Source organism: Alligator mississippiensis, chromosome 1 (genome assembly GCF_030867095.1).
Source record: "Alligator mississippiensis isolate rAllMis1 chromosome 1, rAllMis1, whole genome shotgun sequence".
In the NCBI taxonomy this organism is placed as follows: Eukaryota; Metazoa; Chordata; order Crocodylia; family Alligatoridae; genus Alligator; species Alligator mississippiensis.
In genome coordinates, this window is record NC_081824.1 from 486549145 (window position 1) to 486576259 (window position 27115).

Consider the following 27115-nt stretch of genomic DNA (forward strand, 5'->3'; position numbering starts at 1 on the left):
AGGCAGGAGTAAGTGTTGGGTCTCTTCCCCCACCCTAGCAGTTGGTGTAATGCTACCTTGGCATGGATTCATTTGTGATTTTGTGTCCTAACCAAACCACTTGGTGTAACTGTATGTGGAGCTTGATTTATTTGTGGACCCTTGCTGTCCACCTAGCAGTTGGTGTAACTGTATTTGGCCCAGGATGCATTTGTGGATTTGGTCGGTCAACCTAGCACTTAGCGCAACCCTAAGTGGCCCTGGATTCGTGTCTGAATCTGTTCCCTAACCTTAGCACTTGGCCTAAGTGTAAGTGGCCGCGGATTCACGGGCGCACCTCTGATGTCTGACTAGCACGTGGAGTAAACTTAAGCGGCCCGGCATGCATTTCTGCGTCTGTTCCCCACCCCTAGCACTCGGTGTAACCGCAAGCGGAGCTGGATACATTTGTGGACCCGTTCTGTCTCCGTAGCACTTGGCTTAACCGTAACTGGGCCCGGACGCATTTCTGAAAACGTTCCCTAATCCTAGCAGACAGTGTAACCGTAACTATATGTGGATTCATTTTGTAATCTGTTCCCTAACCCCGGCACTCTAACTGGGCCCGGATTCGTCTGTGGACCTGTTCCCTAACGCTAGCATTCGTAGTCACCTTAACTGGCCTTGGAATCATTTGTGGACCTCTTGTGTCTGCCTAGCACTTGGCCTAACCCTAACTATGCCTGCATTCATTTCTGATTTTTTTGGTAAGCAAAGCACTTGGTGTAAGCCCAAGTGGCCCCGGATTCATTTGTGAATCAGGTGCCTCACGATAGCACTTAGCCCAATCCTAAGTGGCCTTGGGTTCATGGGTGCACCTGTTCTGTCTGCTTAGCATTCGGTGTCACCCAAAGTGGCCCTGGAGGCATTTCTGAATGTGTTCCATAACCTTAGCGCTCGGTGTAACTATAACTGGACTTGGATACATTAGCGGACCAGTTCTGTTCCCCTAGCATGTGGGCCAAGTCTAACGGCCTGGATTCGTTTCTGAATCTGTTTCCTAACCCTAGCACTTGACCTAACCCTAACTGGGCCCCGATGACTTTCTGAATAATTTCTGTAACCCTAGAATTGGTTGTAATCATACCTGTATTTGGATTCATGTATGAATCTGTTCCTGAACCTTCGCACTCGGCCTAACCCTAATTGGCCCTGGATTTGTTTTGGTAGCCTTTCCGTCAATCTAGCACTCGGTGCAACCCTCACTGGCCCTGGACTCATTTCTGAATGTGTTTTGTAACCCTACCAGTGGGTGTAGCCATAACTGGACTTGGATACATTTGTGGACCTGTTCTGTCCCCCTAGCACTTGCCCTACGCCTAACTGGGCCTTGATTTGTTTGTGGACCCATTATGTAACGGTTCCACTTGGCATAACCCTCTGTGGGCCTGGATTCGGTTGTGGACCCACTCCCTAACCCTAGTACTTGGTCTAAGACAGACTGGGCCTGGATTGGCTTGTGGACCCATTTCATAACCCTAGCACTTGGTCTAACCCTAACTGGGCCTGGACTGATTTTGTACTACATCCCCTAACCCTAAAATTTGGCGCAACTGTAACTGTATTTGGATGTGTTTCTGAACCCGTTGCCCTAACTTCAGCACTTGCCCTAACCCGAACTGGACCCAGATGTGTCTGTTGACAGGTTCGGTAACCCTAGCAACTGGTGTCACCGTAAATGGCCCAGGATTCATTTGTGGGCCTGTTGTGTCTGCGTAGCATTCGGCCTAAATCTAACTGAGCCTGGATTAATTTATGAATCTCTTTCCCCACTGTAGCAGTAGGTGTCAACGTACCTGGGTGTGGAATCATTTTTGAATGCGTTTCCTAACCCAAGCACTTGGTGTAAGCCTGTGTGGTGCTGGAATTGATTTGTGGACCCTTGCTGTTCACCTAGCCCTTGGCCTTACGATAAGTGGCCTTGGATTCATTGGTCTACCTGTTCCGGCCGCCTAGCACTCGGTCTAACCCTACATGGGGCCAGATTCATTTATGAGTCTGTTCCGCAACCCTAGCACTCGGGCTAAGCTTACCTGGGTTTGGATTCTTTTACGGCCTTGTTGTCTCTGCGTAGCACTGGGCGCAGCCCTACCTGGGCCTGGATTCATTTCTTAATATGTTCCCTAACTGTAGCAGTTGGTGTAACCCTAATTGGATGTGGATGCCAGTCTGAATCTGTTCCTTAAGTCTTGTACTTGGCCTAACCCTAAGTGGTCTTGGAGTCCTTTGTGGAGCTGTTTGCTAGCTGTAGCATTTGGTCTAACTGTAAGTGGGTCTGGATCCTTTATCGAATCCATTCCATCAGGGCATCGCTTGGTGTAATAGTAACTGGGTCTGGCTTCATTTGTAGAATTGTGGTGTCGGCCTAGCTGTCGGTGTCACTCTAAGTAGGCCTGGATTCAGGTCTGAATTTGTTCCCTAATCTTGGTACTTGTTGTTCCTCCTTACTGGACCCGGGTGTATTTGAGGCCCTGTTTTGTTCCCCCAGCACTCGGCATAATTGTAACTGGCCCTGGAATCATTTCTAAATCAGTTCCCTAACCGTGGCACTTGGTGGAAGTGTAAGTGGTTGTGGAGTTGGTTGTGGACCTGTTCTGTTCCATAGCACTTGGTGTCACCCTTAAGTGGACCTGGAGTCATTTCTGAGTCACATGTAGCAAGACCTATGGTTTGTTAAAAGTAATATTTCTGGAAAGCAAATATGCGTTCCCTCCCCTTCTGCAACCATGTCTGACCTAGACAGAGATAGATATACTTTTAGCTATAGGGCATACAGAGGTACCACTTTTTGCTAGCAACTTGGATATTGAACGAGAGACAGTTATAGGTTGTCCATTAGTGGTGTATTAATGGACAAGCTTATACAGCAATAGAGATTAGTAAGCATAAAGGAGAAATGTTTTCTGACGTGTAATAATTTTACCATACAAATATGAAACATTTTTCCCTGGGTTTGACCTGTGTTGGTAACTGAAGTGAACCCCTGTTTTGCTTGCACTGTATATTTTTGGGAGATGTGATGGGGAGAGAGACAATGCTAGAATGAGGCTTGACATATGAGTCTGTGTACCTGTGCCAGGTAACTTGGGTCCCTGATGAATCAGAACGGTTGATTTAACATTCAATGGTAGCAGGTGTGTGCAGAATGGCCTGTCATGACTGGGTCCTGACCTTGCATGGATTCACCCAGGAACCACTGATGTCACCCAGCAGGAGAGAGAAGACCTGCATTTGAAAAATTAAAGTCTGTGCAGGAGGAGAAACGGTACACTTGTATGCTGTCAGTACAGAAACGCGAGCAACAGCCGGTTCCTTCACCAGCGGCCTTGCCGGGTTTTCCAGCGGCTCCGCAGCCGGTTCCCTCCCCCGCTCTCCTACCGGCTCGCGTCGGCTCCGGGTCCGCAGCTGGTGTTCTCGTGGCGGCGGCTGTCGCCGCTCCCGGCGCTGCTGCAGCTTTGTCTGGCCGAGGTGGAGAAACCCCGTGCGTGCCCGCCGGTGACCTCGGGCTTCCCCGCGGGCTCCGTCTTCTCCTGCAGCCTCCCGGCGCTGCTTCCGGGGCCGCACTTTATTCCCGCGGGGAGGCGTTTCTCGCGGCCGTCACCCGCTCTCAGCTGGATGTGAGCGTGGCTGACAAAAGGCACGGGGGATTTCCCGGCGTGCGCGTTTCTGCGGTCCGTGGCTCCTGCAAGGGGTAAGTAAGTGCTTCCTTTTTCGTTGCTTTTGCGCTGGGGGTTTCCTATAGCCCCGATGTCCCTGGGACCGACAGGGAGTGAGGAGACGAGCTTCATGTCATGTATCCGGTTGAGAGGCTGTGGTTACAACCGTGTTTGGACAGCAGCGAAGTGAAGGAGACATATAGTGGGAAATGAGTATCAAGTTACAGCCTGGGACAGTTAGGAAGACAGTTTACCTGCAGAGGGATTGTCTGTTAGAGGAGCTCAGGGCTTGCATCAAGGTGGCTCTAATGCTCTGTGCCATTGTGTACGTGTTTGCCTTGCAGTAGTTTGGCAGTGTTGTACTATCTCCTGTGTTTAATACCACCACTGTGATTTGCCAACCCTGAGTGGGGTCAGGTTTGATGGTATTACAAACGTTCCCTGTAATAATTTGAAGCATCATTCTGTCTCTCTGTGTAGTGCAGCTGGCACCCGTGTTAAGTAGGGTTGTAATATCGTATGGCTTTGTACTGCCTTTGTCTTGTCATTATTTGCTGCTTTGCTCAGTTTGGCCTTTGCTGCTGTTCCCTTTCGTTGCCTTTGGGTGCTGTCCCGTGACTTTGTGGGGTGCATTTGTATGTTTCGAGCGTCTCTCTGCTGCCTGTTTGCAGCTGCTGTGGTTAGGGTTGTGGTGGTGGGAATGTTTCCAATTTGGAGCACCTAATGTTGCCAAGTGAAACTTTGGTAGCTGCTGCAGAGCCATGCTGTGTCTTCTCCGAACCCAGAGGGCCTGGGTAAGAGACAGATTTTCCCTTAGTCCCAGTGTCCATGTCAAGCAGGTTCCTTTCGAGTTGTGCTGCAGCTCTGGTCGGAGTTGTGTTCTCTGTGCTGGGGTGCGTTTTGGTTCTGTAGGCTTTGGACATTGGCTTTCAAGTAATTGAGGTCACTTTAAGCTGTCATTACTGTTTAGCCCTGTGGTGGGAGAAACCTCCCTAAGGTCCGTTGTCTAGCTGTAATGTGATTGACAGACAACGCGGGTAAAGAAAGACAGCTGTTTATTTGCTCGAGCAAAGACCATAAAGCCAGCAAAAGGCAAATTGGCCCCCCCTCAAGGGTGAGGTGATCTTTTATACTTCTTACAACAAAGCAAGACTATATGGTTAACAAAAAGCAATACTTGGGGCGGTGCTCTACAAAGCTTTGTAACAGCATATTTCTATTAAGCTGAACTAGCACTTTTTAAAAGTTAAAAGTTAAGTAACAGTAACATTATGTTAGCAAAACCTTACACAGTAGAAGACACTTCTCAAGGACACAACCAGTAAGCTCAAACAATGGTTTCTCTGTCTTATCTTACTTCTAGCTGTAGGTGGTTTTTTTTTTTAGCACACAGACACAGATTCACTTTTTAACTCAGAAAATGCTTGTTGCAGTTAAAATGATTACTTGACACAAGCAAAGGCCTAGCTATCATTCTGCCTTGTGGTCAGCTGCATTACTAGGCCACAGGTCATGCCTTGTATTCAGCTGTAAAGCTAATACTTCTTAAAAATCCAAATTATTGTAAACCTAACAGTATGCTTTCAGAAAACTAATCTATTTCAGGGCAATGACAAACCTGCGGACTACAGCCCCAGTTGTTTAGACTAGGGATGTCTACTGTAGCAGTTCTATTCTGCCTGATAGTGAGTGTAAGGTGTTGCACTTGTACTGTGTTAACTTTGGCTTTTCAAGGTCTCCCATGTACAGGAGGCACATACCTGTCATCATACTGACCTGACATATATACCACTGATGTACAGATAGGAAGAGACATACATGGAGATCAGTGGCTTTAGAGTCCAGGGCCCAGACACACTTAATCGGCATTGTAACACAAGTGCGTAGGTGTCGGGCGAATGCGAAGGAGTAACCTGCGTGTCAGCTGTTAATAGTTGTTTGTAGTGGGAGTTGAACTGGTAATGTTAAATGTGTGGTGGATCCTAACCCTGTGGGGAGAGAACTTCCTGGGGTTCATTGTCTAGCTGCATAGCAACTAGACAACACAGGTAAAGTTTGCTGCAGTTCATTTGCTCGAGCAATGACCACTAAGGCTGGCAAGTTGCAAAATGGCCACCCTGAAAGGGTGGGGCGGTCTGTTAGACTGTTTACAACAAGGCAATGCTACAGGGTTAACAGAAGCCATACTTGGGCAGTGCTTCACAGATCTTCATAACAGTATATTTCTATTAAGTTGAACTAGCACTTTTTAAAAGCGAACAGTTCAGTAAGAGTACCATTACAATAGCCTAGCAAGACCTTGCAGCGGTAGATACTTCTTAAGGACACGATCACTGTACTTAGAACAATGGCTTTTTTAGTCTTATCCTGTTCCTTGTTGTAGCTTATGTTACAGCACACAGTTGCTGCATTTAATTCAGAAACTGGGTAACATAGTTAAAAGGATTACTTGACCCAAGTGAAGGCTTAGCTATCATTCTGCCTTGTGGTCAGTGGCATTGCTAGGCCGCAGGTCATGCCTTGCATTGAGCTGCAAAGCTCATACTTCTTAATAATCGAAATCATTGTTAACCTAACAGTATGCTATCAGAAAACTATTCTGTTTCAGTCCAATAACAAACATGCTCACTACAAACCCTAGCATTTGGTGTAAGCCTGACTGGGTATGGATTCATGTGTGGACTTGTTCCCTCATTGTAGCACCAGTGTAATGCTAAGTTGACCTGGATTAATTTGTGGGCCTGTGCTGTACCCATAGGTCTTTGTATAGGAGGAGAAGAAAACCCCTGGCCTTAATATGTTTGTAAGGAGTGCTTCGTTGAATTTCCCATACCTACTGAGCTCACCTACGATGTTAGTAGGTCAACCCATAAATTTCCCAGGTGTGCACTTTGCGGTGTGTGCAGGTGCTAGGTAGCAACTAGTTGTCTATTGTACTTGTTATCTCTTTTGTCATGTGACCGGCAATTGAAACCAACATATAAAAGGTTTGCTTTGATTGCGTGCCGTGGACAGGCCCAGTGCCTCCCTCCTCCAGCTGGTTGTACAGAAAGGTGCCTGACCACGTCGTGATGAAATCACAGAGCGATGCTTCTTTCTTCCGCGGCATTACCACTTGTTGGACTTGGATTCATTTCCGATTCTGTTCCCTCACCCTACCACTTGGCAGCAGTCTAAGTGGTCCCGGATTAGTTTGTGCACCTGTTCCCTCACCCTAGCACTCGGCGTAACCGATGCTGGGCCCGGATTCATTTCTGACTCCGATCCCTAATCCTAGCACTTGGACTCACCCTAACTAAGTGGGTTGGCATTTGTTTCAAAATCTGTTTCCTAACCCTAACCGTTGCCCTAGCCATCACGGGACTTTGATTCATTTGTGGACCCGTTCTGTCCCAGTAGCACTCGGCCTAACCGTCCCTGGCCCTGGATTCCTTCCTGAATCTATTCCCTAACCCTACCAGTCGGACTAACCCTAACTGTCCCCGGATTCTTTTTTGAATCCGTTCTCCAATCCTAGCACTTGGCGTAACCCTAAGTGGAGTTTGATTCCTTTTTGAATATGTTTCCTAATCCTAGCAACTGCTGTACCCCTAACGGGACCCAGATTTGTTTGTGGACCCGTTTTGTCCCCACTACCACTCGGCGTAACCCTCACTGGGGCTGGATTCATTTCTGAATGTGTTCCATAACTGTAGCGCTTGGCGTAACCTTAACGGGGCCTGGATTCAGCTTGGAGTGCATTCCCTAAGCTTGGCACTCCAAATAACAATAAGTGGACTCAGATTCGTTTTGGAATCCGTTCCCTAACCCTAGCACTTTGCCTAACCCTAACCGACCCCGGATTTGTTGTTGAATCTGTTCGCTAACCGTACCAGTTGTCGTAACTCTAACTCGATCTGGATGTGTTTCTGAATACCTTCCCTAACCGTACCACTTGCTGTAACTATAATTGGGCCTGGATTTGTTGGCGGTTATGTTCCCTAACCCTAGCACTTGGTGTAACCGTCGCTGGGGCGGGATTCTTTTCTGAATCTGTTCCCTAACCCTAGTCCTTGGCCTAACAGTTAATGGACTCAGCTTCACTTGTGGACCCGTTCTGTCTCTGTAGCATTTGGCCTAACCTTAACTGGTGCTGGATTCATTTGTGGACCTGTTCCCTAACTGTAGCACTTGGTGCAAGCCTAACAAACCCTGTATTTGTTTATTAGTCCGTTCCCTAACCCTAGCAGTCAGCGTAAGCGTAACTAGCCCCTGATTCTTTTCTGCATCTGTGTTGTACCCGTCGGATTTAGTGTAACCTTAAGCGTACTTGGATTCATTTATCAATCTGTTCCCTAACCCTGGCCCTTGGCCTTTCCTTGGATTCTGAAATCTCTAAAGGGGTTATTGGTGGAGGATTGTCTGTGCAGCTCAGGAAAGCAGCTCAAGCTCACGTCTCCCGAGCTTCTGAAATAATCCGTAGGCTGCTTGCCTTGTTTGTACGTATGAAAATGGTTTAAGATGACAGGGGTAACAAGACAGTCTACAGTAAAGCATATAGAAAGCTGGGGAATAGTGTGGGTGTTTTGTGTGGTATTGCTGACCAAGGGTGGGACGAAATATTTTTGAGCGCTGTGTTTTAGTGCCAAAGTTCCTGTGTGTGAAAGAATATGAGTCGCTGACCCGCTCTGAGATGAAGGTTGGGTCTAGGCGCCCCACGGCTGTCTAGAAAGGCAGAGTTGGAAGCAAGGGGGCCCAGCTGGAACCTTGTGACGCAGTGGACAGTTTTATCCTCTCCGCATCCACGGTAATTGTCCAGGTAAGTGGCGGTGTGGGTTCCCAACCTACTGGGATTAACAGCCATTTAGCTTATGATCTTGTGTCACAGTATTGTCAAGCATTACTAAAGTGTGTCAGGTCCGTTCATTTTCAGGTCCAAGAAGATTTACGTTAACCACCGGATGTTTCCTGTCAGAATCTCATACCAGGTGATTGGATTTATGTAAAGGTCCATCATTGGAAAAATGTGCTTCAACTGACACGGAATGGACTGTTCCAGGTGGTTTGGCCCACTAACACTGCTGTTTGTTGCCCAGGTCTCTCGACGTGGACTTGCACTGTAAAAAGGTATCACCTCTATTGGACCCTAGAGCAGTTGAATTGCAACCTGGGCTAAGACCTTTCCCTGAGGCGAAGGACAAACAGCGGCAAGATCTTAGTCTGGAAAATGAGGAGTATCAGGGTGCAAGTGCTAGTAACCTCTCCCCTGAACCCAGCACTGCAGCCTGGCCAGATTCACCAGTTGGCGATGGAAGATATTATCTCTGAGCCCAATGAATAATGTCCAGACTTTATACGTGTCTATCCCGGATGGTTCTAGTGCTATTGAGCATGTGGCCCAAAGTATAGAGAAAGAAGTGGCTACAGTTTATGAAACTGATGAATGGAGTGTGTGCAGCTGTTTTGTCACATTTGGGGCCAAAAGATTTTGTAGTGCAATCATGGTCCTGCAGTTTATTCTCTTTCTCCAACTGTTCTTCTTATTGCTATGCAATTGGTACCTTAGTTGATCCCAACAAAGGTGCAAAAATTCTGTCTAATGTGATACTGGGTCAATTGCAAGTAGTCTGTCAATTGTTCTCAAGGGAGCGTTGACAGATACTGTAGCTAAGACGAAGCGTGACTGTGCCTCGCAGGATGCATAAATCATAGTGTTTTGATATTGGTGCATTTTGCAGTTGGTCAGCCAACAGAAGGTTACACATTGTATCAGCTGTAGTATAAGTACAGAAACGGGGCAATGTAGAAGAAAAGCCCAGCCCTTAATATGGATCTAAGAAGTGCTGTGTGGAATTTTCCAGAGCAACGGAGCAGATCTATGGCGTTAGTAGGTAACCCCATAATTTTCCTGTGTTGCCCGGTTCTAGGTGCCAGCTAGTTATCTGGTCACCTTGACTGTGTCGTCTGTCAAGTGACATGACATTTAAACATCTAAAAGGTTTGCATTGATTTTCTGTGCTGGGATTGTTCACTGCCTCCCTGCTGCAGCAGCTTGTGAACAAAGGTGTCTGGCAAATCTGTGACTAACTAACAGAGTGATGCTTGTGTCTTTCACAGTGTTACCCCTCCCTGGACACGGATTCATTGCTGAATTTGTTCGGTAATCCTAGCACTCGGCCTAATCCTAAGGGGGTCTGGATTCATTTCTGACTCGGTGGTGTCACCCTGCAGTTGGGATACCTCGTAAGTGGACCCGGATTCATTTGTGGACTTGTGCTGCCCCCCTAGAACTTGGTGTAACCCGAAGTGTCTGTGGATTCAGAAGCGTCCCCATTGTGTCCCCCTAGCACTCGGCCTAACCCTAGCTGGGCCGGGATTCATTTCTGCACCTGTGGTGTAACCCAGGAGTTGGTGTTAACCTGAATGGGCCTCAGTTTCATGTCAGAATCTGTGCCCTAGCCCTAGCACGTGGTGCAACTCTAACTGGCCCCGGAATCTTTTGTGGACCTGTTCTGATGCTCTAGCACTTGGCATAGACCTAAGTGGAGCCGGGTTCGTTTGTCGACCCGCTGTCTAACGCGAGCACTTGGTGTAACCCTCACTGGCCCGGCATTCATTTGTGGGCCTGTTCTGTCTGTGTAGCACTTGGCGTACCCCTAACGGAGCCTGGAAGCATTTCTGATTCTGTTCTCCCACCGTAGCTGTTGGTGTAATGCTAAGTGGCGTGGATTCATTTGTGAAGCTGTGTCCTAAGCCAAGCACTTGGTGTCTCCATATCTGGAGGTGGATTCATTTGTGGACCCTTGCTTTCCACCTAGCACTTGGTGTAACCCTAAGTGGCCCTGGATTGCTTTGTGAATCGGGTCCCTCCCCCTGGCAGTTTGTGGAACCCTAAGTGGCTGTGGATTTGTTTCTGAATCTGTTCTCTAACCCTAGCACTTGGCGTAACTGTAACTGGTCCCGGATTCATTGGTGCACCTGTTCTGTTTGGTTAGCATGTGGTGCCACCGTAAGTGGCCCTGGATGTATTTTTGAATCTGTTTCCTAACCCTAGCACTCGGTGTAACCCTAACTGGAGTTGGATACATTGTTGGACCTGTTGTGTCCCCCTTGGACTCAGCCTAAGCCTAACTGGGCCCGGATTCGTCTGTGGACCTGTTTTCTAACCGTAGCACTCGGTGTAACCCTAACTGGCCCTGGATTTATTAGTGGAGCTGTTCTGTCTCCCTAGCACTTGGTGTTACGGTAAGTGAGCCTGGAGTCATTGCCAAATCTGCTCTACTACCCTAGCAGTTGATGAAATGCTAATTGCGCCTGGATTTATTTCTGAATCTGTGTCCTAAACCAAGCACTTGGTGTAAGTGTATCTGGAGATGGATTCATTTGTGAACCCTTGCTGTCCGCCTAGCACTTGGTGTAACCGTACCTGGCACTGGATTCATTTGTGCATCCAGTCCTTACCATAGCAGTTGGTGTAACGATAAGTGGCCCTGGATGCTTTTCTGAATGTGTTCCCTAACTTTAGCACTTGGTGTTACTGTAAGTGGCCTTGGACATATTTGTGGACTCGTTCTGTTTCCCTAGCACTTGGAGTAACTGTAATTGGGCCTGTATTTATGTTTTAATCCGTTCTGTAAACGTAGGACTTGGTCTAAATCTAACTGGGCATGGATTTATTTGTGGAGCTGGTCACTAACCCTAGCACTTGGCCTAACCCTAACTGGGCTCGGATATGTTTCTGTATATGTTCCCTAACCCTAGATTTTGGTGTAACCCTACCTGTATCTGGATTCATTTATGAATCTTTTCCCTAACCGTAGCACTTGGCCGAAAGGGAAGTGGGCCTGGATTCATTTTTGAATATGTTCCCTAACTGTAGGTTTGGGTGTAACCCTAGCAGTACCCAGATTAATTTATGAATCGGATCCCTAACCCTGTCAGTCGGCATAACCCTAATTGTGCGGGAATTTTTTCTGCACCCGTTTCCTAATCCTAGCACTCAGTGTAACCCTAACTGGACTTGTATACATTTGTGGACCCGTTCTGTCCCCCTAGCAGTTGGCATAACGGTATCTGGTTTTGGATTAATTTCTGATTTGGTTCCCTAACCCTACAATTTGGTGTAATGCTAAGTGTACTGCGATTCACTTTTGATTCCATTCTCTAACTTTAGCACTCGGTGTAAAGCTAACTGGACACGGATTGGTTTGTGGGCCCGTTCTCTAACCCTAGCACTTGCTGTAACCCTAACTGGCCCTGGATTGCTTTGTGGACCTGTTTTGTGTGCCTAGCACTTCTTGTAACCCTCACTGAGCCTGGATTCATTTCTGAATCTGTTCCCCCACCCTAGCAGTTGGTGTAAAGCTAAGTGGGTCTGGATTCATTTCTAATTCTGCTTTGCAACCCTAGCACTTGGTGTAACCCGAACTGCACCTGGATTTGTTTGTGGACCCGTTCTGTGACCCTAGCACTTGGTGTTATCCTACCTGGCCCTGGATTCATTTGTGGACGTGTTCCGTGTGCCTAGCACTTGGCCTAACCCTAAGTGAGGTAGGAGTAAGTGTTGGGTCTCTTCCCCCACCCTAGCAGTTGGTGTAATGCTACCTTGGCATGGATTCATTTGTGATTGTGTCCTAACCAAACCACTTGGTGTAACTGTATGTGGAGCTTGATTTATTAGTGGACCCTTGCTGTCCACCTAGGAGTTGGTGTAACTGTATTTGGCCCAGGATTCATTTGTGGATTTGGTCGGTCAACCTAGCACTTAGCGCAACCCTAAGTGGCCCTGGATTTGTGTCTGAATCTGTTCCCTAACCTTAGCACTTGGCCTAACTGTAAGTGGCCGCGGATTTACGAGTGCACCTCTGATGTCTGACTAGCATGTGGAGTAAACTTAAGCGGCCCGGCATGCATTTCTGCGTCTGTTCCCCACCCCTAGCAGTCGGTGTAACCGCAAGCGGAGCTGGATACATTTGTGGACCCGTTCTGTCTCCGTAGCACTTGGCTTAACCGTAACTGGGCCCGGACGCATTTCTGAAAATGTTCCCTAACCCTAGTAGACAGTGTAACCGTAACTATATGTGGATTCATTTTGTAATCTGTTCCCTAACCCCGGCACTTTTACTGGGCCCGGATTCGTCTGTGGACCTGTTCCGTAACGCTAGCATTCGTAGTCACCTTACCTGGCCTTGGAATCATTTGTGGACCTCTTGTGTCTGCCTAGCACTTGGCCTAACCCTAACTATGCCTGCATTCATTTCTGATTTTTTTGGTAAGCAAAGCACTTGGTGTAAGCCCAAGTGGCCCCGGATTCATTTGTGAATCAGGTGCCTCACGATAGCACTTAGCCCAATCCTAAGTGGCCTTGGGTTCATGGGTGCACCTGTTCTGTCTGCTTAGCATTCCGTGTCACCCAAAGTGGCCCTGGAGGCATTTCTGAATGTGTTCCATAACCTTAGCGCTCGGTGTAACTATAACTGGACTTGGATACATTAGCGGACCAGTTCTGTTCCCCTAGCATGTGGGCCAAGTCTAACGGCCTGGATTCGTTTCTGAATCTGTTTCCTAACCCTAGCACTTGACCTAACCCTAACTGGGCCCCGATGACTTTCTGAATAATTTCTGTAACCCTAGAATTGGTTGTAATCATACCTGTATTTGGATTCATTTATGAATCTGTTCCTGAACCTTTGCACTCGGCCTAACCCTAATTGGCCCTGGATTTGTTTTGGTAGGCTTTCCGTCAATCTAGCACTCGGTGCAGCCCTCACTGGCCCTGGACTGATGTCTGAATGTGTTTTGTAACCCTACCAGTGGGTGTAGCCATAACTGGACTTGGATACATTTGTGGACCTGTTCTGTCCCCCTAGCACTTGCCCTAAGCCTAACTGGGCCTTGATTTGTTTGTGGACCCATTATGTAACGGTTCCACTTGGCATAACCCTCTGTGGGCCTGGATTCGGTTGTGGACCCACTCCCTAACCCTAGTACTTGGTGTAAGCCAGACTGGGCCTGGATTGGCTTGTGGACCCATTTCATAACCCTAGCACTTGGTCTAACCCTAACTGGGCCTGGACTGATTTTTTTTTTTTTTAATACGTCCCCTAACCCTAAAAGTTGGCGCAACTGTAACTGTATTAGGATTTGTTTCTGAACCCCTTGCCCTAACTTCAGCACTTGGCCTAACCCGAACTGGACCCAGATGTGTCTGTTGACAGGTTCGGTAACCCTAGCAACTGGTGTCACCGTAAATGGCCCAGGATTCATTGGTGGGCCTGTTGTGTCTGCGTAGCATTTGGCCTAAATCTAACTGCGCCTGGATTAATTTATGAATCTTTTTCCCCACTGTAGCAGTCGGTGTCAACGTAACTGGGTGTGGAATCATTTTTGAATGCGTTTCCTAACCCAAGCACTTGGTGTAAGCCTGTGTGGTGCTGGAATTGATTTGTGGACCCTTGCTGTTCACCTAGCACTTGGCCTTACGATAAGTGGCCTTGGATTCATTGGTCTACCTGTTCCGGCCGCCTAGCACTCGGTCTAACTCTACATGGGGCCAGATTCATTTATGAGTCTGTTCCGCAACCCTAGCACTCGGGCTAAGCTTACCTGGGTTTGGATTCTTTTACGGCCTTGTTGTCTCTGCGTAGCACTGGGCGCAGCCCTACCTGGGCCTGGATTCATTTCTTAATATGTTCCCTAACTGTAGCAGTTGGTGTAACCCTAATTGGATGTGGATGCCAGTCTGAATCTGTTCCTTAAGTCTTGTACTTGGCCTAACCCTAAGTGGTCTTGGAGTCCTTTGTGGAGCTGTTTGCTAGCTGTAGCATTTGGTCTAACTGTAAGTGGGTCTGGATCCTTTATCGAATCCACTCCATAAGGGTATCGCTTGGTGTAATAATAGTAACTGGGTCTGGCTTCATTTGTAGAATTGTGGCGTCGGCCTAGCGCTCGGTGTCACTCTAAGTAGGCTTGGATTCAGGTCTGAATTTGTTCCCTAGTCTTGGTACTTGTTGTTCCTCCTTACTGGACCCGGGTGTATTTGAGGCCCTGTTTTGTTCCCCCAGCACTCGGCATAATTGTAACTGGCCCTGGAATCATTTCTAAATCAGTTCCCTAACCGTGGCACTTGGTGGAAGTGTAAGTGGTTGTGGAGTTGGTTGTGGACCTGTTCTGTTCCATAGCACTTGGTGTCACCCTTAAGTGGACCTGGAGTCATTTCTGAGTCACATGTAGCAAGACCTATGGTTTGTTAAAAGTAATATTTCTGGAAAGCAAATATGCGTTCCCTCCCCTTCTGCAACCATGTCTGACCTAGACAGAGATAGATATACTTTTAGCTATAGGGCATACAGAGGTACCACTTTTTGCTAGCAACTTGGATATTGAACGAGAGACAGTTATAGGTTGTCCATTAGTGGTGTATTAATGGACAAGCTTATACAGCAATAGAAATTAGTAAGCATAAAGGAGAAATGTGTTTGGAAATATAAGAATTTTTCAATCCCGATATGAAACATTTTTTTCTGGGTTTGGCCTGTGTTGCTTGTACTGTATATCATTGGGAGATGTGATGGGGAGAGAGACAATGCTAGAATGAGTCTTGACATATGAGTCTGTGTACCTGTGCCAGGTAACTTGGGTCCCTGATGAATCAGAACGGTTGATTTAACATTCAATGGTAGCAGGTGTGTGCAGAATGGCCTGTCATGACTGGGTCCTGACCTTGCATGGATTCACCCAGGAACCACTGATGTCACCCAGCAGGAGAGAGAAGACCTGCATTTGAAAAATTAAAGTCTGTGCAGGAGGAGAAACGGTACACTTGTATGCTGTCAGTACAGAAACGCGAGCCGCAGCCGGGTCCTTCACCAGCGGCGCTGCCGGGTTTTCCAGCGGCTCCGCAGCCGGTTCCCTCCCCCGCTCTCCTACCGGCTCGCGTCGGCTCCGGCTCCGCAGCTGGTGTTCTCGTGGCGGCGGCTGTCGCCGCTCCCGGCGCTGCTGCAGCTTTGTCTGGCCGAGGTGGAGAAACCCCGTGCGTGCCCGCCGGTGACCTCGGGCTTCCCCGCGGGCTCCGTCTTCTCCTGCAGCCTCCCGGCGCTGCTTCCGGGGCCGCACTTTATTCCCGCGGGGAGGCGTTTCTCGCGGCCGTCACCCGCTCTCAGCTGGATGTGAGCGTGGCTGACAAAGGCACGGGGGATTTCCCGGCGTGCGCGTTTCTGCGGTCCGTGGCTCCTGGAAGGGGTAAGTAAGTGCTTCCTTTTTCGTTGCTTTTGCGCTGGGGGTTTCCTATAGCCCCGATGTCCCTGGGACCGACAGGGACTGAGGAGACGAGCTTCATGTCATGTATCCGGTTGAGAGGCTGTGGTTATAACCCTGTTTGGACAGCAGCGAGGTGAAGGAGAGATATAGTGGGAAATGAGTATCAAGTTACAGCCTGGGACAGTTAGGAAGGCAGTTTGCCTGCAGAGGGATTGTCTGTTAGAGGAGCTCAGGGCTTGCATCAAGGTGGCTCTAATGCTCTGTGCCATTGTGTACGTGTTTGCCTTGCAGTAGTTTGGCAGTGTTGTACTATCTCCTGTGTTTAATACCACCACTGTGATTTGCCAACCCTGGGTGGGGTCAGGTTTGATGGTATTACAAACGTTCCCTGTAATAATTTGAAGCATCATTCTGTCTCTCTGTGTAGCGCAGCTGGCACCCGTGTTAAGTAGGGTTGTAATATCGTATGGCTTTGTACTGCCTTTGTCTTGTCATTATTTGCTGCTTTGCTCAGTTTGGCCTTTGCTGCTGTTCCCTTTCGTTCCCTTTGGGTGCTGTCCCGTGACTTTGTGGGGTGCATTTGTATGTTTCGAGCTTCTCCCTGCTGCCTGTTTGCAGCTGCTGTGGTTAGGGTTGTGGTGGTGGGAATGTTTCCAATTTGGAGCACCTAATGTTGCCAAGTGTAACTTTGGTAGCTGCTGCAGAGCCATGCTGCGTCTTCTCCGAACCCAGAGGGCCTGGGTAAGAGACAGATTTTCCCTTAGTCCCAGTGTCCATGTCAAGCAGGTTCCTTTCGAGTTGTGCTGCAGCTCTGGTCGGAGTTGTGTGTTCTGTGCTGGGGTGCGTTTCGGTTCTGTAGGCTTTGGACATTGGCTTTCAAATACTTGAGGTCACTTTAAGCTGTCATTACTGCTTAGCCCCAGTTGTTTAGACTAGGGATGTCTATTGTAGCAGTTCTATTCTGCATGATAGTGAGTGTAAGGTGTTGCACTTGTACTGTGTTAACTTTGGCTTTTCAAGGTGTCCCATGTATAGGAGGCACATACCTGTCATGATACTGACCTGAGATATATACCACTGATGTACAGATAGGAAGAGACATACATGGAGATCATTTGCTTTAGAGTCCAGGGCCCAGACACACTTAATCGGCATTGTAACACAAGTGCGTAGGTGTCGGGCGAATGCGAAGGAGTAACCTGTGTGTCAGCAGTTAATAGTTGTTCGTAGTGGGAGTTGAACTTGTAATGTTAAATGTGTTGTGGGTCCTAACCCTGTGGGGAGAGAACTCCCTGGGGTTCATTGTCTCGCTGCATAGGAACTAGACAACACACGTAAAGTTTGCTGCAGTTGATTTGCTCGAGCAATGACCAGTAAGCCTGGCAAGTTGCAAAATGTCCACCCTGAAAGGGTGGGGCGGTCTTTTCGACTGTTTACAACAAGGCAACGCTACAGGGTTAACAGAAGCCATACTTGGGCAGTGCTTCACACATCCTCATAAGAGCATAGTTCTATTAAGCTGAACTAGGACTTTTAAAAAGCTAACAGCTCAGCAAGAGTAACATTACAATAGCCTAGCAAGACCTTGCAGCGGTAGATACTTCTTAAGGACACGATCACTGTACTTAGAACAATGGCTTTGTTTGTCTTATCCTGTTCCTTGTTGTAGCTTATGTTACAGCACACAGACACAGATCCACTTGCTGCATTTAACTCAGAAACTGGGTAACATAGTTAAAAGGATTACTTGACGCAAGTGAAGGCTTAGCTATCTTTCTGCCTTGTGGTCAGTGGCATTGCTAGGCCGCAGGTCATGCCTTTCATTGAGCTGCAAAGCTCATACTTCTTAATACTCGAAATCATTGTTAACCTAACAGTATGCTATCAGAAAACTATTCTGTTTCAGTCCAATAACAAACATGCTCATTACAAACCCTAGCATTTGGTGTAAGCCTAAGTGGGTATGGATTCATTTGTGGACTTGTTCCCTCATTGTAGCACCAGCGTAATGCTAAGTTGACCTGGACTCATTTGTGGGCCTGTGCTGTACCCATAGGTCTTTGTATAGGAGGAGAAGAAAACCCCTGGCCTTAATATGTTTGTAAGGAGTGCTTCGTTGAATTTCCAATACCTACTGAGCTCACCTACGATGTTAGTAGGTCAACCCGTAAATTTCCCAGGTGTGCACTTTGCGGTGTGTGCAGGTGCTAGGTAGCAACTAGTTGTCTATTGTACTTGTTATCTCTTTTGTCATGTGACCGGCCATTGAAACCAACATATAAAAGGTTTGCTTTGATTGCGTGCCGTGGACAGGCCCAGTGCCTCCCTCCTGCAGCTGGTTGTACACAAAGGTGCCTGACCACGTCGTGATGAAATCACAGAGCGATGCTTCTTTCTTCCGCGGCATTACCACTTGTTGGACTTGGATTCATTTCCGATTCTGTTCCCTCACCCTACCACTTGGCAGCAGTCTAAGTGGTCCCGGATTAGTTTGTGCACCTGTTCCCTCACCCTAGCACTCGGCGTAACCGATGCTGGGCCCGGATTCATTTCTGACTCCGATCCCTAATCCTAGCACTTGGACTCACCCTAACTAAGTGGGTTGGCATTTGTTTCAAAATCTGTTTCCTAACCCTAACCGTTGCCCTAGCCATCACGGGACTTTGATTCATTTGTGGACCCGTTCTGTCGCAGTAGCACTCGGCCTAACCGTCCCTGGCCCTGTATTCCTTCCTGAATCTATTCCCTAACCCTACCAGTCGGACTAACCCTAACTGTCCCCGGATTCTTTTTTGAATCCGTTCTCCAATCCTAGCACTTGGTGTAACCCTAAGTGGAGTTTGATTCCTTTTTGAATGTTTCCTAATCCTAGCAACTGCTGTACCCCTAACGGGACCCAGATTTGTTTGTGGACCCGTTTTGTCCCCACTACCACTCGGCGTAACCCTCACTGGGGCTGGATTCATTTCTGAATGTGTTCCATAACTGTAGCGCTTGGCGTAACCTTAACGGGGCCTGGATTCAGCTTGGAGTGCATTCCCTAAGCTTGGCACTCCAAATCACAATAAGTGGACTCAGATTCGCTTTGGAATCCGTTCCCTAACGCTAGCACTTTGCCTAATCCTCACCGACCCTGGATTTGTTGTTCAATCTGTTCGCTAACTGTACCAGTTGTCGTAACCCTAACTCGATCTGGATGTGTTTGTGAATACCTTCCCTACCTGTACCACTTGCTGTAACTATAACTGGGCCTGGATTTGTTGGCGGTTATGTTCCCTAACCCTAGCACTTGGTGTAACCGTCGCTGGGGCGGGATTCTTTTCTGAATCTGTTCCCTAACCCTAGTCCTTGGCCTAACAGTTAATGGACTCAGCTTCACTTGTGGACCCGTTCTGTCTCTGTAGCATTTGGCCTAACCTTAACTGGTGCTGGATTCATTTGTGGACCTGTTCCCTAACTGTAGCACTTGGTGCAAGCCTAACAAACCCTGTATTTGTTTATGAGTCCGTTCCCTAACCCTAGCAGTCAGCGTAAGCGTAACTAGCCGCTGATTCTTTTCTGCATCTGTGTTGTACCCGTCGGATTTAGTGTAACCTTAAGCGTACTTGGATTCATTTATCAATCTGTTCCCTAACCCTGGCCCTTGGCCTTTCCTTGGATTCCGAAATCTCTCCAGCGGTTATTGGTGGAGGATTGTCTGTGTGCGGCTCAGGAAACCAGCTCAAGCTCACGTGTCCCGAACGTCTGAAATAATTCGTAGGCTGCTTGCCTTGTTTGTATGTATGAAAATGGTTTAAAATTACAGGGGTAACAAGACAGTCTACAGTAAAGCATATAGAAAGCTGGGGAATAGTGTGGGTGTTTTGTCTGGTATTGCTGACCAAGGCTGGGACTGAATATTTTTGAGCGTTGTGTTTTAGTGCCAACGTTCCTGTTTGTGAAAGAATAATGAGTCGCTGACCTGGTCTGAGATGAAGGTTGGATCTAGCCGCGCCACGGCTGTCTAGAAAGGCAGAGTTGGAAGGAAGGGGGCCCAGGTGGAACCTTGTGACCCAGTGGACAGCTTGATCCTCTCCGCATCCATGGTAATTGTGCAGGTAAGTGGCGGTGTGGGTTCCAAACCTACTGGGATTAACAGCCATTTAGCTGATGATCTTGTGTCACAGTATTGTCAAGCATTACTAAAATGTGTCAGGTGTGTTCATTTTCAGGTGCGAGAAGATTTACGTTCACCACCAGATGTTTCCTGTCAATGTCATACCAGGTGATTGGATTTATGTAAAGGTCCATCATTGGAAAAATGTGCTTCAACTGACATGGAATGGACTGTTGCAGGTGCTCTGGACCAGTAACACTGCCGTTTGTTGCCAAGGTCTCTAGACATGGACCTGCACTGGAAAAAGGTATCACCTCTATTGGACCCTGAAACAGTTGCATTGCTACCTGGGCTAAGACCTTTCCCTGAGGCCAAGGACACAGAGCATCAAGATCTTAGTCTGGAAAATGAGGAGTATCAGGGTGCAAGTGCTAGTAACCTCTCCCCTGAACCCAGCACTGCAGCCTGGCCAGATTTACCAGTTGGCGATCGAAGATATTATCTCTTAGCCCAACGAATAATATCCAGACTTTATACGTGTATATCCCAGATGGTTGTAGCGCTATTGAGCATGTGGCTGAAAGTATAGAGAAAGAAGTTGCTAAAGTTTATGAAACTGATGAATGGAGTGTGTGCAGCTGTTTTGTCACATTTGGGGCCAAAGGATTTTGTAGTGCAATCATGGTCCTCGAGTTTATTCTCTCTCTACAACTGTTCCTCTTTATTGCTATGGAATTGGTACCTTAGTAGATCCCAACAAAGGTGCAAAAATTCTGTCTAATGTGATACTGGGTCAACTGCAAGTAGTCTGTCAATTGTTGTCAAGGGAGCATTGACAGATACTGTAGCTAAGAACAAGTGTGACTGTGCCTCGCAGGATGCATAAATCATAATGTTCTGATATGGGTGCATTTTGCAGTTTGTCAGCCGAGAAAAGGTTACAAATTGTATCAGTTGTATTATAAGTACAGAAACGGGGCAATGTAGAAGAAAAGCCCAGCCCTTAATATGGTTCAAAGAAGTGCTGTGTGGAATTTTCCATAGCAACGGAGCAGATCTATGGCGTTAGTAGGTAACCCCATAATTTTCCTGTGTTTCCCGGTTCTAGGTGCCAGCTAGTTATCTGGTCACCTTGACTGTGTCGTCTGTCAAGTGACATGACATTTAAACATCTAAAAGGTTTGCATTGATTTTCTGTGGTGGGACTGTTCATTGCCTCCCTGCTGCAGCTGCTTGTGAACAAAGGTGTCTGGCAAATCTGTGACTAAATAACAGAGTGATGCTTGTGTCTTTCAGAGTGTTACCCCTCCCTGGACACGGATTCATTGCTGAATTTGTTCGGTAATCCTAGCAGTGGGCCTAATCCTAAGGGGGTCTCGTAAGTGGACCCGGATTCATTTGTGGACTTGTGCTGCCCCCCCTAGAACTTGGTGTAACCCGAAGTGTCTGTGGATTCAGAAGCGTCCCCATTGTGTCCCCCTAGCACTCGGCCTAACCCTAGCTGGGCCGGGATTCATTTCTGCACCTGTGGTGTAACCCAGGAGTTGGTGTTAACCTGAATGGGCCTCAGTTTTATGTCAGAATCTGTGCCCTAGCCCTAGCACGTGGTGCAACTCTAACTGGCCCCGGAATCTTTTGTGGACCTGTTCTGATTCTCGAGTACTTGGCATAAACCTAAGTGGACCCGGGTTCGTTTGTGAACCCGCTCTCTAACGCGAGCACTTGGTGTAACCCTCGGTGGCCGGCATTCATTTGTGGGCCTGTTCTGTCTGTGTAGCACTTGGTGTACTCCTAATGGAGCCTGGAATCATTTCTGATTCTGTTCTCCCACCGTAGCTGTTGGTGTAATGCTAAGTGGCGTGGATTCATTTGTGAAGCTGTGTCCTAAGCCAAGCACTTGGTGTCTCCATATCTGGAGGTGGATTCATTTGTGGACCCTTGCTTTCCACCTAGCACTTGGTGTAACCCTAAGTGGCCCTGGATTGCTTTGTGAATCGGGTCCCTCCCCCTGGCAGTTTGTGGAACCCTAAGTGGCTGTGGATTTGTTTCTGAATCTGTTCTCTAACCTTAGCACTTGGTGTAACTGTAACTGGTCCCGGATTCGTTGGTGCACCTGTTCTGTCTGGTTAGCATGTGGTGCCACCGTAAGTGGCCCTGGATGTATTTTTGAATCTGTTTCCTAACCCTAGCACTCGGTGTAACCCTAACTGGAGTTGGATACATTGTTGGACCTGTTGTGTCCCCCTTGGACTCAGCCTAAGCCTAACTGGGGCCGGATTCGTCTGTGGACTGGTTTCCTAACCGTAGCACTCGGTGTAACCCTAACTGGCCCTGGATTTATTAGTGGAGCTGTTCTGTCTCCCTAGCATTTGGTGTTACGGTAAGTGAGCCTGGAGTCATTGCGAAATCTGCTATACCACCCTAGCAGTTGATGAAATGCTAATTGCGCCTGGATTTATTTCTGAATCTGTGTCCTAAACCAAGTACTTGGTGTAAGTGTATCTGGAGCTGGATTCGTGTGTGAACCCTTGCTGTCCACCTAGCAGTTGGTGTAACACTACCCGGCGCTGGATTCATTTGTGCATCCAGTCCTTACCATAGCAGTTGGTGTGATGATAAGTGGCCCTGGATGCTTTTCTGAATGTGTTCCCTAACTTTAGCACTTGGTGTTACTGTAAGTGGCCTTGGATATATTTGTGGGCTCGTTCTGTTTCAGTAGCATTTGGAGTAACTGTAACTGGGCCTGTATTTATTTTTGAATCTGTTCTGTAAATGTAGCACTTGGTATAACTTGAACTGGGCATGGATTCATTTGTGGAGCTGGTCACTAACCCTAGCACTTGGCCTAACCCTAACTGGGCCCGGATATATTGCTGTATATGTTCCTTAAGCCTAGATTTTGGTGTAACGGTACCTGTATCTGGATTCATTTATGAATCTGTTTCCTAACCCTAGCACTTGGCCGAAAGGGAAGTGGGCCTGGATTCATTTTTTAATACGTTCCCTAACTGTAGGTTTGGGTGTAACCCTAGGAGTACCTGGATTCATTTATGAATCGGATCCCTAACCCTGTCAGTCGGTATAACCCTAATTGTGCGGGAATTTTTTCTGCACCTGTTTCCTAACCCTAGCACTCAGTGTAATCCTAATTGGCTCTGGATGCATTTCTGAATCTGTTCCCTAACCCTAGCATTTGATGTAACCCTAACTGGACTTGTATACATGTGTGGACCCGTTCTGTCCCCCTAGCAGTTGGCATAACGGTATCTGGTCTCGGATTAATTTTTGATTTGGTTCCCTAACCCTACAATTGGGTGTAATGCTAAGTTTACTGTGATTCACATTTCTCATTCTGTTTTGTAACTCTAGCACTTGGCGTAGCCCTAAGCGGACCCTGATTCGTTTGTGGACCCGTTCCGTAACGCTAGCACTCGGTGTCACCCTACGTGGCCCTGGATTTATTTGTGGGCCTGTTGTGTGTCCTTAGCAGTTGGCGTAATCCTAAGTGAGGCTGGATTACTTGTTGAATGTGTTTTGCCACCCTAGCAGTTGGTGTAATGCTACCTGGGCCTGGATTCATTTGTGAAGCTGTGTTCTAACCCAGACACTCGGTGTAAATGTATGTGGAGCTGGAGTCATTTTTGGATCCTTGATGTCCACCTAGCAGTTGGTGCAGCAGTATTCGGCCCTGGATTCATTTGTGAATCCGATGTGTTACCCTAGCACTTAGCACAACCCTTAGAGGCCCTGGGTTTGTTACTGAATGTGCTCTCCAACGTTAGCACTCGGCCGAACCGTAATTGGCTGAGGATTAATTGGTGTACCAGTTCTGTTTGGTTAGTATGTGGGGTAACCCTAAGTGGCCTTGGATGTGTTTCTGAATCTGTTCCCTAACCCTAGCACTTGGTGTACTTGTAACTGGACTTGGGTACATTTGTGGACCTGTTCTGTGCCCCTCGCACTGGGGTTAACCGCAACTGGGCCCGGGCTCATTTCTGAATATGTTCCTAACCCTAGCAGTCAGTGTAACTTTTAGTACATGTGGATTCCTTTGTGAATCTGTTGCCTAACCGTAGCGCTCGGCCTAAGTCTAAGTCGGTCCAAATTTGTCTGTGGACCCGTTCCCTAAGCCTAGCACTAGGTTTAAAGCTAAAAGGCTGTGGATTCATGCGTGGTTATCTTGTGTCTCAGTAGCTCGTGGCCTCACCGTAACTATAGCTGCATGCATTCCTGAATGTATGCCAAGGACCGGGTGTAAGGCTGCATAGACCTGGATTCATTTGTGGACCCCTGGTGTCTACCTAGCATTTGTTGTAACCCTAAGCAGCCCCGGATTTATTTGTGAATCTGCTACCTCCCCCTAGCACTTGGCGTAATCCTAAGTGGCCCTGTATGCATTTCTGAATGTTTTTGCTAACCTTAGTTCTTGGTGTAACTGTAGGTGCACTTGGAGACATTTGTGGATCTGTTCTGTTCCCCTAGCATTTGGCCGAGCTATAACTGGCCTTGGATTCATGTCTGAATCTGTTGCCTAAGCCTAGCATTTGGCCTAATCTGAAGTGAGCCCGGAGTAATTTATGAATAAGTTCTATCCCCGTCGAATGCGTCGTAACACTACGTGTATCTGTATTGTGTTATGAATCCGTTCCTTCACCGTAGCAGTTGGTCTAACTCTAATTCGGCCTGAATTTGTTTATGCAAGTGGTCCGTAACCCTGGTGCTTGGTGTCTGCTTAACTGCCCCTGAATTGTTTTTTGAATCAGTTCTGTAACCCTAGCAGTTGGTGTAAGCATACCTGGACTTGGATACATTTGTGGACGTGTTCTGTCCCCCTAGCACTTGGCCAAACCCTAACTGGGCCTGGATTTGTTTGTGGACCCATGGTCTAACTCTAGCACTTGGCCGAACTGTAAGTGGGCTTGGATTGAGTTTTGAATACGTTCCCTAACCCTAGAGTTTGGCGGAACCGTAACTGTATTTGGAGTCATGTCTTAATCTGTTTGCTAACTGTAGTAGTTGGGCTAACCGTCCCTGGATCCTGATGTGTTTGTGGATCCTTTGTGTAACTCTTGCAATCAGTATAACAGTAAGTGGCCCTGGATGCATTTGTGGGCCTGTTCGGTCTGCGTAGTTCTTGGCCTAAATCTAGCTGAGGCTGGATTCATTTGTGAATGTTTCGCCACCGTATCTGTTTCTGTAAAGCTAAGTGGGTGTGGAATCATTGATAAATCTGTTTGCTAACCCAAGCACTTGGTGTCATCCTGTGGGGAGCTGGAATTGATTTGCGGACCCTTGCTGTCCACCTAGCACTTGGCCTTATCGTAATTGGCCTTGAATTCATTGGCCCACCTGTTCTGTGTGCCTAGCACTTGGTGTGAGACTAACTGGGGTCGGATTCATCTAGGAGTCTGTTTCATAACCCTAGCACTCGGTCTAAGCCTAATTGGATTTTGAGTAATGTGTGGGTCGGTTGTGTCCACGTAGCACTGGGTGTCACGCTACCTGGGCTTGGATTCATTTATTAATATTGTCTCTAACTGTAGCAGTTGGTGTACCCGTAATTGTACGTGGATGCCGTTTGGAATCTGTTGCTTAAGTGTTGCACTTGGCCTAACCCTAAGTGGGCCTGGAGTCATGTGTGGACCTGTTTCCTAACCCTAGCATTTGGTCTAACTGTAAGTGGGTTTGGATTTTTTTTTTTTTTTTGAATCCGTTGCATAATTGTAGCATTTGGCATAATTGGAAGTGGGCCTGGCTTTATTTGTGGACTTGTGGTGTCCGCTTAGCACTTGTTGTAAGGCTAACTAGGCATGGATTCTGGTCTGAAACTGTTTCTTAATAGAAACATGTGGTGTCTGCAGCACTTTTTGAATTAGATAGAGGTACATATACTTGTAGTTGTAGGTCATATGGAGGTAACACTTTTTGCTAGGAAAATGGATATTGATCAGAGAAAGTAATAGTTGTTTCATTGCTGGTGTATTAGTCGATGAAGTTATATAGTAACAGATATTAGTAAACATAAAGGGGAAGTGTTTGTTTAGATGTTAGAATTGGGCAATATGCATTTGAAACATCTGGCTCTGGGTGAGGCCTGTAAATGAGCTAAACCCATGTGTTGTTTGTCCTGTTCCTTATTGGGCGATGTGATGGTGAGACAGAAAGTGTTAGGATGAGTCTTGAGGTTTGAGTCCTTTTTCATGTGCTATGTAAATTGGGTCACTGATGAATCTGAACGGTTGATTAGAAATCAGTGGTAGCAGGTGTGTGCCGAATGGTCTGTAATGTCTGGCTGATCAGCCTGGATGGATTCACTGTGGAAGCACTGATGTCATTCAGGAACAGAGAGAGGACCCTCTTCCGAAAAATTATAGATTGTGCCAGAGCAGGAACTGTGCCCTTGTATGCTTTGATTTTAGAAGCCCGCACCTGCAGATGCATGATGCAGATATGTTGAGTAGAGTTGGTCTGGTGTGTTGCCTGGCCATGCCTTGTGTGAGTAGTGTCACAGATGGTGGGCGCTGTAAAAAAGGGCTAGTGAAGAGAGCCTGAGGAGACGAGGTTCATGTCATGTCTCCAGTTGAGAGGCTGTGGTGGCAACGCTGTTTGGACCATAGTGAGGTGAAGGAGAGCTGTAGTGGGTATCGAGTATCAAGTTAGAGCCTGGGATCGGTATATAGATAGATTGCCTGCAGAGTAGATTGTCTGCGTCAGGATTTGAGGGCCTGCATCAAGGTGGCTCTAATGCTTAGCGCCATTGTGTATGTGTTTGCCTTGGAACTAGTTTGGCAGTGTGGTACTATGTCTTGTTTTAAAAACTAGATTGTGATGTGCAACCTTGAGTGGGGTCAGGTGTGCCTGCACCACAAATGTGTCGTGTAATAAATTGAAGCATCATTATGTGTGTCTCTGTAGTGAAGCTTGTACTCCTGTCTAGTAGGTGTCCAATATGGTTTGACTTTGACAAGACAAAGGCTGTACACTTTTTGCTGTTGTGGTCTGATTTTCCTTTGCTGCTGTTGCGTGTCATTGCTGTGGAGTGATGTTGAGGTGTGCCTATGTATGTTTGTAGTTTCTACCTGCTGCATGTTTGTCGCTGGTGTCGTTA

General features: G+C 47.4%; 1 long non-coding RNA gene across 4 annotated transcripts; it reads left to right on the top strand.

Moving 5' to 3' along the window:
* Window positions 1-5159: 5159 nt before the first annotated feature.
* LOC132249901 (uncharacterized) lies at window positions 5160-21197 on the top strand. 4 transcript variants are annotated; one of them, XR_009461388.1, is made up of 5 exons: window positions 5160-8472; window positions 8587-8641; window positions 8750-9896; window positions 19832-20008; window positions 20123-21197. It is a non-coding gene; the product is annotated as an uncharacterized LOC132249901 (long non-coding RNA). The 4 variants fall into 4 exon arrangements; XR_009461386.1 differs by having other exon boundaries at window positions 5160-8641; XR_009461382.1 differs by having other exon boundaries at window positions 8587-9896.
* Window positions 21198-27115: the final 5918 nt, after the last annotated feature.